The sequence below is a fragment of the Gopherus evgoodei genome, unplaced genomic scaffold, assembly GCF_007399415.2.
Source record: "Gopherus evgoodei ecotype Sinaloan lineage unplaced genomic scaffold, rGopEvg1_v1.p scaffold_43_arrow_ctg1, whole genome shotgun sequence".
Taxonomy (NCBI): domain Eukaryota; kingdom Metazoa; phylum Chordata; order Testudines; family Testudinidae; genus Gopherus; species Gopherus evgoodei.
The window spans coordinates 1482800-1498643 of NW_022060064.1; the positions used below are offsets into that span (position 1 = coordinate 1482800).

General features: G+C 52.5%; 1 protein-coding gene and 1 pseudogene across 3 annotated transcripts in view; both read left to right on the forward strand.

Moving 5' to 3' along the window:
- The window catches only part of LOC115642642 (zinc finger protein 436-like), a 936374-nt gene that overhangs the window by 376206 nt on the left and 544324 nt on the right, over nucleotides 1-15844 (forward strand). The window lies entirely within an intron of this gene.
- Nucleotides 1947-15061, forward strand: LOC115642611 (annotated as a pseudogene).

Sequence of the window (15844 nt, forward strand, 5' to 3'; positions counted from 1 at the left end):
CCATCCTCCATTCTTGAGCATGGACCCCCCTCCATTTCTCACCCTGATCTCAGGCACTACCCCAATCTTCCCCTGCAGTGATGGACCCACTTGATGCTGCCAGAGCCATGTGCCATGGGAGCTAGAGAGGAGAGGCCCAGCTCCAGAACTGCTCCCCCTGCCCACAGCCCCCAAGCTGTGCTAGAGTCGCCCTGACTTTCCAATCAGCAGATTGGTCCAGCTGTACCCAGCCCGTGCACCCACCACACACAAACTGGCACAACTAACATCCCAGGATTGGGAAGGACCATCTGGGGCTGGCTGCAGTCTCCGTTTGCTGCTGTGAGGGGAATGGGGTGGTCCCTCATATAGGATACAAACATTCCCAGAGGCAGAAGGGAAATGTTGTTTCTTCCAGGGGTTTGAAATGTTTGGCTTAGAGTCCTGAGCTCTGTCTTCCTGTTTGTCTCCTTCTGCCACTTTTCAGATCTCTTGGAGAGACAAGGTGAGTGCGGTGATTTTTTTTAGAACCAATTAAAAATACCTTTTTGCTTTCCTGGGATCAACATGGGTACAACAACTTTCTCCTTTGTACCCCCTCCCCATCTCACCTCCCCCTCAGCTGAGACTCTCCCATGTGATAGGAAAATAAGGGTTCAGTCCTGTCACTGGATTGGGTCTTGCCAGCACTAACGGGAGTGAAAGCCTGTGTGCATTAATGACATCAGCAGCTCTGGGACTCGACACATAGGGAGAAGAGATGGGAGTGAGCAGGTTATGTTTGTGCCAGGTGTGAGTTACTCATGTGGGAATTCTGCACCACTGCGTATGCACAGAATTCGCGTCCAGCGCAGAATTTCTTTTTTTTTTTTGGCTTGAAGAAGATACATCCTTCCTGAGAAGTGCTGCAGTTCTGCCTTTCACCCACCAGAGGCCCCTGTGGCACCAGAACAAGCAGCATTCAGCTGAGTTCATCTTGGTGGTAATTTATTGCCCCGAACTCTACCCCAAATGGGAAGGGAGTTAGGGGGTGCAACTTGGGAGAGTCCTGAGACACGGCTGCCTCTGGTGGGGGGGACAGGGTGGTCATTCTCTACTCGCAAGAGGGTGTGCAAAGGGCACAGGTGGAGCAAGTGTCCTCTATGGAGACTGCCCAGCCCCAGGCTATCCTGTCCCAGATGCTTCTTCCGCCACCATACCCCAAACCTCTTCACCCCTCCAACCATCAGTTGCCAGTCTTCCCTCGCTGCTAGCCCTTCCTGACTGGCAGAGACCCTCTAAGCCAGTAGTGTGTCAGGGCTCAACCTTCTGGCTGAGTCCTCAGGGCACTTTCTTCTCTCGGGGTACCATGCCACAGGGGCCCTACAAATCTACATTACTTAGGCTTTGGCTTCAGGCCTAGGTAGGGACTCAGGGCCCTGGATTTCAGCCCCATGTGCTGGAAGTTAAGCTTTCTGCCTTGGACCTCAGTGAGTGTAATGCTGGCCTTGCTTGGCCCCTTCCCTGAAACCTGTTAGTGGCCCCCACCAGGCCCAGGACCCCTAGTAGAGAACCACTGCCTTACCCTACAAATCACAGCAATGTTCAGGTTACTGCCAGTCATAGAATCATAGAATATCAGGGCTGGAAGGAACCTCAGGAGGTCATCTATCCCAGCCCTCTGCTCAAAGCAGGACCAATCCTCAACTAAATCATCCCAGCTAGGGCTTTGTCAAGTCTGACCTTTTCCGAAAGGACCAGTCACTTACTGAGGTCAATTGAATCTTAGATCTCACAACAAAGACAATACTTGTAGCCAGTTCTGTAATAACCTGTATTAAGACTTATTTAAAGGAAATGAGAGTTGTTTTATGGAAAGGAGAGAAACCCTGTCTGAATTCTCTCACATTGCCCTTCTCCCCCTGGCAGGCTACAGATTAACATCCACATTTTGCTCCAGATCATCCCATCCTCCCAAGGGGAAGGCAATGGCTGCAATGGAGCTGGCTCAGGTAAGGGATTCTCAGGGAGCTGGTGATGGGTTCTGCATGGAGGGAGAGAAGCAGTAAATGTGTAGGAGGGTGGGAGCCAGTGATGAGCTCCCAAAATATTAACAACATGTTCCCTCCTCCTCATCTCACGAGGGGATCGTGCCCCATCCAACCCCCCATGCTCCTTGACACCCCCCCGGGGACCCCTGACCCATTCCCCCCCTTCCCTATCCCCTGACTGCCCCCTGCTGCCCCATGAAACCCCTCCTCTCATTCTTGATGCCCCCCCTGGAACGCCTGCCCCATCCAACCACCCCTTCTCTCTGTCCCTGACCGCCCCCCACCACCTCATCCAACCCTTACTCCTTCCTGACTGCCCCCCCGGGACCCTTGCCCCCATTCAATCCCCTTGTTCCCTGCCCTCTGACCACCCCGACCCCTATCCATCCCCCCACAACCCACCGAACACCCCCTCCCTTCTCTCTGCCCCCTTTCCACACTGCCTGGGGCCGGGACCGGGTCCGCTCTGCTGGGACCGCGACTGGCACTGCAGGACCCGACTCTCCGAGCCGGGCTGGAGCCGCTCGACTGGAACTGGTGGTGCAGGGGCCAGAACTGGGCCAAGTCGGAGCCGCTCGGCCGGGACCAGCCCGAGCCAGGGATGCTTGGCTGGGACCTGGCTGTGGCGCTCGGCCAGGGCCAGGGGGAGCCGCTCAGGTGGAGCTGGACTGGGCCGCGCGCCCTCCCCTGCCCCTCCATCCCCGGTCCAGCTTACCTGCCTGCTTCTTGTTTCAGGCTTCCTGTGAATATTAGATTCACGGGAAGCGGGGGAGGAGAAGGAGGGCGGAGTGTTCACATGAGAAAGGGAGGTGAGCTGGAGCTGGGGGCCAGGTGGACAGCTGCTCGAGCCTTTGTTAAATTTAAAAGCTTTTTTTGAACTGGTTGTTCTGGAACAACCGGTTCTAAGAAGGCTTCTAAATTTAAGAACGGGTTTATGCGAACCAGCTGGAGCTCACCACTGGTGGGAGCTGCTAGTGGTGGAGAAAGGGAGGGGACAGGATGTGATAAACCTACTGAGACTTGTGTACTCTAGGGTGTGATGGGTTCTTCTTCGAGTGATTGCTCATATCCATTCCAGTTAGGTGTGCGCGCCGGGCGTGCACGTTCGTCGGAAACTTTTTACTCTAGCAACTCCAGTGGGCCGGCAGGTTGCCCCCTAGAGTGGCGCCGCCATGGCGCTTGATATATACCCCTGCCGGCCCACCCGCTCCTCAGTTCCTTCTTACCGCCGTGTCGGTCGTTGGAACTGTGGAGCGCGGCATACCTGTCCTCCACGTCCCTAGCTCTCCTTCGTTTTTCAGTTCATAGTTGTAATTAGTAGTAAATAGTTGTTAAGTATAGTTAGTTAATTGGTGTATTGTAAATAGGTGTAAATATTTGTTAGCTGGTTGGGGCCGTAGCCCTTCCTGGCACCCGGCACCGGGCCCATGCCTGCTTCGCCAGGCTTCAAACAATGCGCGGCCTGTAAGAAGCCGATGCTGACCAGCGATCCCCACGACGCGTGCCTAAAGTGCCTGGGGGAATCGCACATCTCAGACAAGTGCCACATTTGCAAGGCTTTTACGCCTAGGACAAAAAAGGAGAGGGACCAGAGATTGAGGACTCTCCTTATGGAAGCGGCACTCAACCCGGCAGCTTTGCAGACCGTCGCCTCTACACCGGCACCGGACCGCGCCGGCACCGGAAAGACCCCCTGGCACCGTCCTTCCCCGGCACCGGGACCCGAAGCAAGGCCCTCGAAGTCTGCGACTCCATCCAGGCAGACTCGAGTGGAGCGCCTGACACCTACTTCGGCTGCGGCACCACCAGTAGGGATCCCGTCGACTCCAGGCCTGGAGGGTCCGTCGAGTCCGGTCCCTCCTAGCTCCCCCGTAAGATCTGGGATTGAGCTATTGGTCCCATTGATGGCGGAGACTTTTGCTTCGGCACGAGACCTGATCGCTCTCACAGAGCCAACTCAGCCTCCACCCCCGATACCCCTGGTGCTGGTGGTGTCCAGAGGCAAGCCGACGATGAGAGCGCCGTCTCGGGACTCATGTTCGCTGTCAAGGCCCTGTCATCGTGGACGCTCCCGATCCCGGTGCCACTCGCAGTCCCGGCACCGCTCTCCTCGGCGGTACCGGTCGCACTCGCGGCGCCGGTCATCCTCCAAACAGTCCCGGTCTGGTTCAAGTCACCAATACCGGCACTGGGACTCTAGGAGCCGTTCCCGCCGGCGATCAACTCCCCGGTCAACCTCCTGGCACCGAGCTGGTGGCAGGTCCCAGTCCCGGTTGACCTCTCAGCACCGAGTCGGCGGCAGGCACCGGTCCCGCTCCCGGCACCGAGTCCAAGGCAGGCCCTGGTCCCAATCTCGGCACCGGTATGATTCCCGGTACGGGTCCCCGGCACCAAGAACATCTTTGGCGTCAGGACGAAGGGATCCCTACCAGCCACGTTCGGCCCCTCCATGACCTTCCAGACAGCCGTCTGTGTCATCACAGGCAGACAGTGTTTATGCACTGGACGCAGACAGGCATACGGCCCTTTTTCAAGACCCTCCTCCACAGGACTAGGGACCGCAGCAGTGGGGGTTCTGGACATCCTGGGCTTACCACCAAGCCCAGGGCCCGCAGCAGCTTCCTCCTAGGCCTGCGACTGCTGAGCACACAGCGCCGGAGGCATCGCTGTCTCGCCCCTCTCCCTCTCCGGACGGCGAGGACAGGTCCAAACAGCAGGACATAGAGCTCCCTCCGGAGTCAGAGGCGCGGGCTCAGACAGACCCCTTATGGACACTCTCTTGCCAGGGGTCTCCTCATCGTCCTCTTCCCAATGAGGCAGTGGCAGGCACTTTTTCCAATAGGCCTCCCACACTCGACCTCAGGGCATCATCCAGGCCAAGGCCAATACGATCTGACAATCGCCGGCCTCCGTCCCCCCTGCTGCACGAGGCGTGGAGCGGAAGTACATGGCTCCCTACAGGGGCTATGAGTACCTCCATGTTCACCCGACACCGTGCTCCCTCGTAGTGCAGTCGGTGAACGAGAGGGAGCGTCATGGACAAGAGGCCCCAGCTCCCAAGTCCAAGGAGGCCAGGCGTATGGACCTCCTCGGCCGCAAGGTCTATTCGACGGGGGCCCTTCAGCTCAGGGTTTCCAACCAGCAAGCCCTCCTTAGCCGCTACACCTTTAACTCTTGGGTGGCAGCGGATAAGTTTAAGGAGCTGTTGCCACAGAGGCGCGTGAAGAATTTGCGGCAATTCTTGACGAGGGCAAGAAGGTCGCAAGAACCTCGTTGCAGGCCTCCTTGGACGCAGCAGACTCGGCCACTCGTACCCTCGCCTCAGGGGTTACAATGCGCCGCATCTCCTGGCTTCAGGATTCTGGCCTTCCACCGGAACTCCAATATACTATCCAGGACCTCCCGTTCGAAGGCCAGGGCCTGTTCTCGGAGAAGACAGACCCCAGACTAAAGAGTCTGAGAGACAATCGGTTCATCATGCGCTCCCTTGGGATGCACACACCTGGGACTCAATGCAGACCATTCCGGCCGCAACAACAGCAGCAGCGCCGGCTGTACCCCCAGTTCCGCCAGCGGTAGGACCTCAATAGGCGCCGTGGCAGAAATGGCAAGTGCAGACAGTCGGGGAACCAAGGGGGGGGGCAGAACCAGAGCTCCTCCAAAGCCCCACCTGGACCCAAACCTTCGTTTTGCAGGTGCGCCCGAGGGCGCGGTACCAGTTTCCCCCAGGGATCCTTTCCCTCCCGTTTTCCAACCGCCTTTCATTTTTCCTCCAGGTGTGGACCCAAATAACATCCAACCGTTCGGTCTTACGCACTGTGCAGACGGGATACCATCTGCAGTTTACGTCTTTCCCTCTCTCCCGCCTCCCACCCTCGTCCCTCTTCAGGGTCCCCTCTCACAAGCAATTCCTCCGCCAGGAGGTGCAAACGCTCCTCGACAAAGGAGCCGTAGAGGCGGTTCCAGAGAACGAGAAGGGCAAGGGGTTTTTTCCCGCTACTTCCTCATCCCCAAGGCCAGGGGAGGCCTCAGACCTATCCTTGACCTGCGGAAACTCAAGAAACATCTGGTGAAGTTGAAGTTCCGCATGGTATCCCTGGGGACCATTTTCCCACCTCTGGATCCTGGAGACTGGTACGCCGCCCTCGACATGCAGGAAGCTTACTTTCATATCGACATATTGCCACAACACAGATGTTTCCTTCGGTGCGTGGTTGACCACCATCATTACCAATTTGCGGTCCTCCCGTTTGGCCTCTCTGTGGCCCCGAGGGTATTCACCACATGCATGGCTGTCGTTGTCGCACATCTTCGGCACAGTCGCATTCACATATTCCCTTACCTCGACGATTGGCTGATTCGGGGCACATCAGAGCTGCAGGTCTGCAGCCACGTCCGCAGGATCACCGGCCTCTTTACTACCTTGGGCCTCATTATCAACGTGGACAAGTCCATTCTGCTCCCCATGCAGAGGATAGAGTTCATCGGGGCCATTCTGGACTCCACCTTGGCCAGGGCCCTTCTTCCGTTGCCCAGGTTCCAGTCGCTGTCGGCCATCATTCAGCGCTTGCAGGCGGCCCCCCTAACCTCTATAAGGACATGCCTAACCCTCTTAGGCCACATGGTGGCCTGCACATTTGTGACAGGTTATGCGTGGCTCCGCATGAGGCCCCTCCAATCTTGGCTCATCGCGCAGTACCGGCCGACCAGACATTTGCTGGACATGGTTGTCACCATCCCCCAGGGGGTATTGGATTCCCTCCTCTGGTGGCTAGACCAGTCCGTCGTGTGTGCAGGGCTCCCGTTTCATCCGCCCCAACCCTCGGTGTCCGTAACAACGGATGCCTCAGATCTCGGCTGGGGGGCCCAACTGGGAACCCTGAGGACACAGGGCCTGTGGTCCCCTCAGGAGGTGGATCTACTCATTAACATACGGGAGTTGAGAGCGGTCCATCTTGTTTGTCAAGCGTTCTCCCATCAGCTTCGAGGTCGTTGTGTCGCGGTATTCACTGACAACACGACGACCATGTACTATATCAACAAGCAGGGCGGCACCAGATCCTCTCCCCTATGTCAGGAGGCGATGCGGCTCTGAGACTTCTGTATAGCCCACTCCATTCACCTCACGGCTTCCTTCCTCCCCGGAGTACGGAACACGCTGGCGGACCGCCTGAGCAGATCCTTCCTCTCGCACGAGTGGTCCCTTCGCCCGGACGTCGCCCTCTCACTCTTCCAGAGGTAGGGCTGTCCCCGCGTGGACCTCTTCACGTCCAGGGGGAACAGGAAATGCCAGGCGTTCTGCTCCTTTCAGGGCCAGGAACCCGGGTCGGTAGCGGACGCCTTCCTTATCCCGTGGACGACCCACTTGTTGTACGCGTTCCCTCCATTCCCACTGGTCCACAAGGTCCTTCTGAAGGTGCGCAGGGACAGGGCCCGCGTGATTAAGATAGCTCCAGCGTGGCCCAGGCAACATTGGTACCCCATGTTGCTGGACCTGGCCATAGCCAATCCTGTCCCCTTGCCCCTTCACCCGGACCTGATCACCCAGGACCACGGCAGACTCTGTCACCCGGCCCTCCAGTCGCTGCAACTCACAGAGTGGCTCCTGCGTGGCTGACCAGATCCGAATTACGCTGCTCTACCCCGGTACGTGAAGTACTCCTGGGCAGCAGGAAGCCTTCCACCAGAGCGACGTACTGGGCCAAGTGGAAGCGTTTCTCCTGTTGGTGTACAGAGAGGGGTTTCCTCCCTATGGAGGTTTCTGCTGCCAATATTTTGGACTACATTTGGTCCCTCAAGCAACTGGGCCTGGCGATATCATCCCTTTGGGTTCACCTGGCGGCTATCTCCACCTTTCATCCGGTGGGGATGGCTGCTCGGTTTTCTCTCACCCGACGGTGACTAGATTCCTGAAGGGACTAGAACATCTCTACCCCCTGGTCCGACCCCCTGCCCCTACCTGGGATCTCAACCTGGTTCTGGCTCGGCTCATGGGGCCTCCCTTTGAGCTGTTAGCTACATGTTCCCTGCTCTATCTTTCCTGGAAGACTACCTTTCTAGTGGCCATCACCTCAGCTAGACGGGTGTCGGAACTCCGGGCCCTCTCGGTAGATCCCCCGTATACGGTCTTCCATAAAGATAAGGTACAGATGAGACCGCATCCTGCCTTTCTCCCCAAGGTGGTCTCAGCCTTTGACATCAACCAGGAGATCTTCCTCCCCATCTTTTTCCCGAAGGCTCATTTGTCACGCAGGGAGTAACAACTCCACTCGCTTGATGTCCGTCGGGCTCTTGCGTTTTATGTGGACAGAACCAGACCGTTCCGCAAATCCCCCCAGCTTTTCGTGGCAGTAGCGGACCGCATTAAGGGGCTTCCCATTTCCTCGCAGAGGTTATCCTCGTGGATAACGTCCTGTATCAGGACCTGCTATGACTTGGCTCACATCCCTACGGGCCGTGTGACTGCGCACTCTACCAGGGCGCAGACGTCGTCGCTGGCTTTCCTCGCCCGCATGCCCATCCAAGAGATCTGTCGGGTGGTCATTGGTCCACACTTTTGCTTCCCATTACGTCCTGGTCCAGCAGTCCAGAGATGACGCAGCCTTCGGCGCTGCAGTGCTCCATGCCGCGACTTCTCACTCCGACCCCACCGCCTAGGTAAGGCTTGGGATTCACCTAACTGGAATGGATATGAGCAATCACTCGAAGAAGTAAAGACGGTTACTCACCGTTGTAACTGTTGTTCTTCGAGATGTGTTGCTCATCTCCATTCCACACCTGCCCTCCTTCCCCACTGTCGGAGTAGCCGGCAAGAAGGAACTGAGGAGCGGGTGGGCCGGCAGGGGTATTTATCAAGCGCCATGGCGGCGCCACTCTAGGGGGCGACCTGCCAGCCCACTGGAGTTGCTAGGGTCAAAAGTTTCCGATGAACGTGCACGCGCGGCGCGCACACCTAACTGGAATGGATGTGAGCAACACATCTCGAAGAACAACAGTTACAAAGGTGAGTAACCGTCTTTTGTCACCCTGGGGTGCAGTCTGGGGGGCTTCTGGGAACCGCTGTTCCCTCTAACCCTGAAGCTGAGCTGGCCCTTCTCACGCTGCTTTGCTGGAGATTCAGCCAGCCTCTCCAGGGCCTGTTATCACCCAACAGGAGAGCAGGTGGCGCCATGCATCCAACTAAACTACCTGAGTGCTTTTACCTCCAGCAGGTCTTTCAAAACTCTAGTTATCTGGACTCACTGATTTAAACACTTCTAACTTTAATATCTGCTGTTTAACATCCTCGTGAGTTACTTTGGGAATGGAAAGACTGTCAGTGTCAACATCTTATGATATGAGTTACATCATCTGTTTGTCTCCAAATCCAGGAGAGAAATATTTATTGAACACTTTTACCTCTTCTGCATGATTATTGATAATTCTACCATTTCCATCTAGTAATTTACCAGTACCATTGTTAGGATTAATTTTGTACTTTTAAAAACTTCCTTCTTATTTTCCTTGGCACCTCATAGACTAACACACGTTTTGGAGCATGAGCTTTCCTGGGTGAATACCCACTTCTTCAGATGCATGTGACGAAGTAGGTATTCACATGCATCTGATTAATTGGATATTCACCCACGAAAGCTCATGCTCCAAAATGTCTGTTAGTCTATAAGGTGCCACAGGACTCTTTGCTGCTTTTACAGATCCAGTTTAACACGGCTACCGCTCTGATACTATTTTCATTGGTTGATCATTGGTTTCTGATAGCTTCCCTTGCCAACTTTTTACAATTCTGACCTTCTAACTTAGATTCTTTACTATTGACTTCCACTTTCTTCCACATATTTTATTTGGAGAGTTTTGGGATTCCTACTAGGGAGCCACCAGCAGGATCCAGAGGCAGCCCCTTCTCCCATATTAAGCTCTGGCTATTAGCTATGTGATAAATGTGATGACCCTGCCTCCATCTGTCAGCTGGTAGACACAAAGGTTCTCTTTCCACCCTCTGATGCCTCCTGGCCGCTCTAAGCTAGGTGAGGTGGGACTCTGTTAACATGTGCCTCCCGGAGCTTCTATTTCCCTGGTGCTGCTGTTCTGTGAATAGTGGGGTTGTGACTAGGGAGCAGATCCTGAGTGTTGGACTCTTTCTCTTTCAGGGGCCGGTGAGTTTTGAGGAGGTGGCTGTGTATTTCACCAGGGAGGAATGGGCTCTGCTGGACCCTGTTCAGAGAGCCCTCTACTGGAATGTCATGCAGGAGAACTATGAGACGGTGACCTCGCTGGGTAAGGAGTCCTGTCCACTGGTTTATTAGAAGCTGTGGGGTCTCTAGAGAACCTGAGCCATAATAACTTTATACCTTTATTCATCATCCAAGTTTTGACAAGTTTCTTTGCCCCCCCTTTTTTTCTTATCTCCTATACACTAGCAGGCAGCAGGGAGGGAGGAGGTAATGAGAGACGAGGAGGAAACACAACAAGCTCCCAAGGCACTGGGAGGTGGTGCCGGCTGCGAGTAATGGGAAGAAGGGGAGGGGAGTGTGGAGGAAGGGCACCCAGGAAGTGGGCTGAGTTGGGTCAGTGGGAGGGAGGAGAGGTTTGGGGATCTAGAGCTGTGGGGGATACCAGACCTTTAACCCTGAATCCTTACCGAAACCTCAGGTAAATCCCAGACTTCAGCATAACCGCTCTCGCAAAGCCTCTACTTAATATAAGGCCCTGAACTGTAGCAAGCTTAGGCTACGTTTACTAAATCGTATCACTAAATCGACCACAGCTAGATCAATTTCAGAGCGTCAATCCCGGCTGTAGTGTCGACCTGCCCTTAATAACCCATTTCTTTATGTTCACCTCCTTGCCCCTCCACCCATGTTCCAAGCTAATAAGCAATACTCTGATCATGACATCTTACCTCTAGCGAGTATAAAATTGCCCACAAGATGTGAGACTAGCTCATAGATGGTAAAATCAGGTCGGGGTCAAGAAGAGTGAGAGTTTGGAGAGAGTCTTGTCCCCTCTCTCCCCATCTGCAAGCAGCCACAAGCTGTCTTCCCTCCAGGCTCCTTGGATCTTTGAGCCTGTCCCTCCTGAGGTTGCATGGCCCAGTTCTTGTTTCTTACATTCTCCTTTTCCGGAAGAATTAGAGGCTATTGCTCCTGAATGTTAGCGTTCAATTCCTGAGCCTTCTCCTCAGACTGAGGGAGTTTAATTCTCCCTCCCATTACAACTGAGTCACTAGATTTCCTAATACCCCAAAATGTGCTTTTGCAATGTCACAGTTCAGGAGTAGCTAAGCCTTTGGCCTGTCTCCATGGTCTGCTCAAGGAATGGCCCCTCAGATATCAGGCCTCTAGCCAGCCCCTCTCTATGGGTAGGAACCCACATGCGTCTCCTTTTTGAGCAGTGTGTGAGGATTGCAGCTTGTCCTCCACTGTGTTTGCTGGACTAACGTCCAGTTCCTGTGCTTTGCTTTCTCTCCAGGGGGTTTGAGCAGTGTGTGTGTGACAGAGGTGGGACTTTTGGTGATACTTGTGTGATGACAATACACACCTGAGTTTCCTGCTGTGGTTGGTATTGCTATGATTAGAAGGAGCAGGAGACGTGAGGTGTTTTGTCACGTAGCTGTCATGGGGTGATATGAATGGGTCATTAAGGACTGGCTGGGAGTAAGCTACATCAATGGAATACCCAACAGAAACAAGGGAATGACTGTCACCCAGGGCTGCCCAGAGGATTCAGGGGGCCTGGGGTCTTCGGCGGCAGCGTCCTTATCCGCTCTTACACCGCAGAGCATTTTCCCCATGTCCCCCTTACCAGCTCTGATGCTGGAGAGCATTTACCCTGTGTCCTCGTTCCCTGTTCCTGTTCCCCCTCCTGTTTGACTCAGTTTATATAGTAATATTCTCAGCTGTACCTTTGCTTAACAAATCATTGTAGTGAAATTTAATTAACCAATCCTAACACATTGAAACATAATTCTCTAACCCAATTGTATCCCACTACCCCAATTAACTTAGACCTAACAAACTTAATTATATAGCAGACAAAAACAATTAGAAAACCAGACTGATTAACATTGTAAAGTAGTGGCCATAAAGATAAAATAATACAAAAATGTGGGTTTCAAAACCACAAGCATTGAGAAGTGATTTCTTGCCAGACTGGCTGCTATCAAACTAAGTTTTCTTTAATCATCTTAAGATCTGTTCCTTTATCTGGTGGTGGTGGGCTCTATCAGGACAGGATCATCTTCCTAACAGCCCAATAGCACCTTATTTCAGTGTGACTGGTTTGAGATGTGAGGATGTGACCCTTTGCTTCACAGCTTATGGCTGCCCCTGCTGCATAGGCAAAGGCCTTAGCCTAAGGACAAGGCCTCAGTCTGTCACAGTAAGAGAAGGCCCTTACAAATACAGACAGTGATTTTGATTCTTTGTTTTCATACTCCTGTAAGTAGCTAAGTGATAAAAATACACCTAAGTTCTTAAACTATAGGCTTTACAGGTAGGCCTGAATATCTCTATTCTGACAGTGGGTTCTGTCCCTTCTCCCATTTTGTGTCTGTCTTGTGTATATAGATTGTAAATTCTTCAGGGCATGGGCCCTCTACTATTCTGTGTTTGTACTTGTCCTAGCACTATGGGGACCCACTGTTAGTTGTGCTATAGCACTAGGGTAATGAATATGATTTATAATCATCATAATTCTCTTGCCACTTAGAGCCAAGGAAGCTGGCTTTGGGATGTTACTGCTTAACAATGAGCTGGGGGTTAAAACCATGGACTATTCTTTGTGACAAGTATCCCAGAAATTCCACTGACCTCCCTGGTTTTCTTTGGCTGCAGTAGGGTTTCCAGTTTCCAAACCTGATGTGATCTCCCAGCTGGAACGAGGGGAAGAGCCGTGGGTCCCAGACCTCCAGGGCTCTGAGAAAGAAGTGCTTCCAAGAGTTGCCTTCCCAGGTGAGGACTTGGTTAAACCAGCTCAAAAACTGTGTGGGAATGCAGGAAACATTTGGGATGCCCTACAAAGACCCTGTGAGCTCTCCAAGTTCAGGATTGTTCCCTGCAGATGTGGAAGCAATATGGCAGATGTGACTCATGGCTTCCCTCCTATTCTGATTAACAACTGGCAGCAGGTCGCTCTCCGATTTCACTTTCTCCTGAGTGTTCTTGTGAGATGCAGACCAAAACTGATCCCTTCCTCTCTCTTCTGGGGAAGGTTTTGGGGAAAATCAGCTCCTGATTGTGTGGGAGAGATCAAACCTATTTTGAATTGTTCATCCCTTTTTCCATTCCTCTCTCTGAGATTTTCTTTCTTTCTGGTGCAGGTAGTGATCTGTGTCTGGATTCTCTCTGTTTCCCATCAAGTGATGGGATGGTGAATGAGAATGAGGAAGAGAAACCCCATCAGGAAGACGCTGAGCAAGGAGAACCACATGGAACTTTATCAGGAAGATCCAAAGGGACTGTTTCTGGGATTTGTGCACTCCCAGAAAAAACGAAAGCCTGTGAGACTCAGGGGAGGCCAGCGGGAAACATTAGTAGCCACTCAGACCTTATAACAAGCGACAGAATCAACTTGGCAGAGAGACGCCACACATGCCATGAGTGTGGGAAAAGCTTCAAGCGAAGCTCACACCTTATCACACATCAGAGAATCCACACAGGAGAGAAGCCCTACACGTGCTCTGAGTGTGGGAAATGCTTCATCAATAGTTCAGCCCTCATCTCACATCAGCAAATCCACACAGGAGAAGCGCCCTACACGTGCTCAGAGTGCGGGAAAAACTTTAGTTGGAGCTCACAACTTATCGCACATCGTAGAATCCACACAGGAGAGAAGCCCTACACATGCGCTGAGTGTGGGAAAAGCTTTAGTCAGAGCTCTACCCTTTTCACACATCGTAGAATCCACACAGGAGAGACGCCCTACACGTGCTCTGAGTGTGGGAAAAGCTTCAATCAGAGCTCAATCCTTAAGAAACATCAGAGAATCCATACTGGTGAGAGACCTTATGAATGCTCTGAGTGTGGGAAATGCTTCCTGGATAGTTCAACCCTCATTTCACATCAGCAAATCCACACAGGAGAGCAGCCCTACACATGCTCAGAGTGCGGGAAAAACTTTCGTTGGCGCTCACACCTTATCACACATGGTAGAATCCACACAGGAGAGAAGCCGTACACATGCGCTGAGTGTGGGAAAAGCTTTAGTCAGAGCTCTACCCTTTTCACACATCGTAGAATCCACACAGGAGAGAAGCCTTACACGTGCTCTGAGTGCGGGAAAAGCTTCAATCGGAGCTCAAACCTTATGAAACATCAGAGAATCCACACTGGTGACAGACCTTATGGATACTCAGAGTGCGGGAAAGGCTTCATGGATAGTTCAACCCTCATTTCACATCAGCAAATCCACACAGGAGAAGCACCCTACACATGCTCAGAGTGCGGGAAAATCTTTCGTTGGCGCTCACACCTTATCACACATCGTAGAATCCACACAGGAGAGAAGCCCTACACATGCTCTGAGTGTGGGAAAAGCTTTAGTCAGAGCTCTACCCTTTTCTCACATCGTAGAATCCACACAGGAGAGAGGCCCTACACATGCTCTGAGTGCGGGAAAAGCTTCATTCAGCGCTCTAGCCTTATCAAACATTGGAGAATCCACACAGGAGAAAGGGCCTACACATGCTCTGAGTGCGGAAAAAGCTTCAGTTGGGACTCAGACCTTCTCAGACATAGGAAAAAAATCCACATAGGTGAGAAACCTTATGGATGCTCTGAATGTGGAAATTGTTTCTTTAATCGTTCAGGCCTCATTGTACATCAGAGAATCCACACAGGGAGCCCTACACATGCTCCGAGTGCGGGAAAAGCTTTAGTCAGAACTCAGACCTTACCAGACATCAGACAGTCCACACAGGGGAGACACCGTACAAGTTCTCTGAGTGTGGGAAAAGCTTCAGGCACAGCTGAAACGTTGTCTGACATAGGAGAATCCACATGAGGGAGAGTGTGGGAAAAGCTCTGAGTGCGAGAAAAGCTTCAGTCAGCGCTCCGACCTCATTAGACATCAGAAAATCCACATGTCATAAACGGATAGTTAGGCAGTACTTCTGTTCCATTAACTCTTATCTCTTGCCTGTAAAGGGTTAACAAGATCAGTGAGCCAGGCTGTCACCTGACCAGAGGACCAATCAGGGGATAGGATACTTTCAAATCTTGAAGGAGGGAAGTTTGTGTGTGTGCTGTTAGTGTTTGGTTGTTCTCTCTGGGTTCTGAGAGTGACCAGACGTGCAACCAGGTTTCTCTCCAATCTCCCTGATACAGATTCTTATAGATTCAAAATAGTAAGTACTAGGTGGTAAGGCGAGTTAGGCTTATGTTTGTTTTCTTTATTTGCAAATGTGTATTTGGCTGGGAGGAGTTCAAATGGGTATTTGGCTGGAAGGAGTTCAAATTTGTATTTTGCTGAAAGGATTTTAATTTGTACTTGTATACTTAGGCTGGGAGAGTATTCCCAGTGTCTATAGCTGAAAGACCCTGTAACATATTCCATCTTAAATTTACAAAGATCATTTTTACTGTTTTTCCTTCTTTAATTAAAAACTTTTATTGTTTAAGAACCTGATTGTTTTTTTATTCTGGTGAGACCCCAGGGGCCTGGGTCTGGATCCACCAGGGAATTGGTGGAGAGAAAGGAGGGAAGGGGGAGAGAGAGGTTAATTTTGTCACTGTGTTAGGATTACTTTCTCTCTCAGGGAAAGTTTGGCAGGGGGAGAAGGAAGGAGGGGGGAGGGTGAATTTTCCTCTCTGTTTTAAGATTCAAGGAGTTTGAATCAC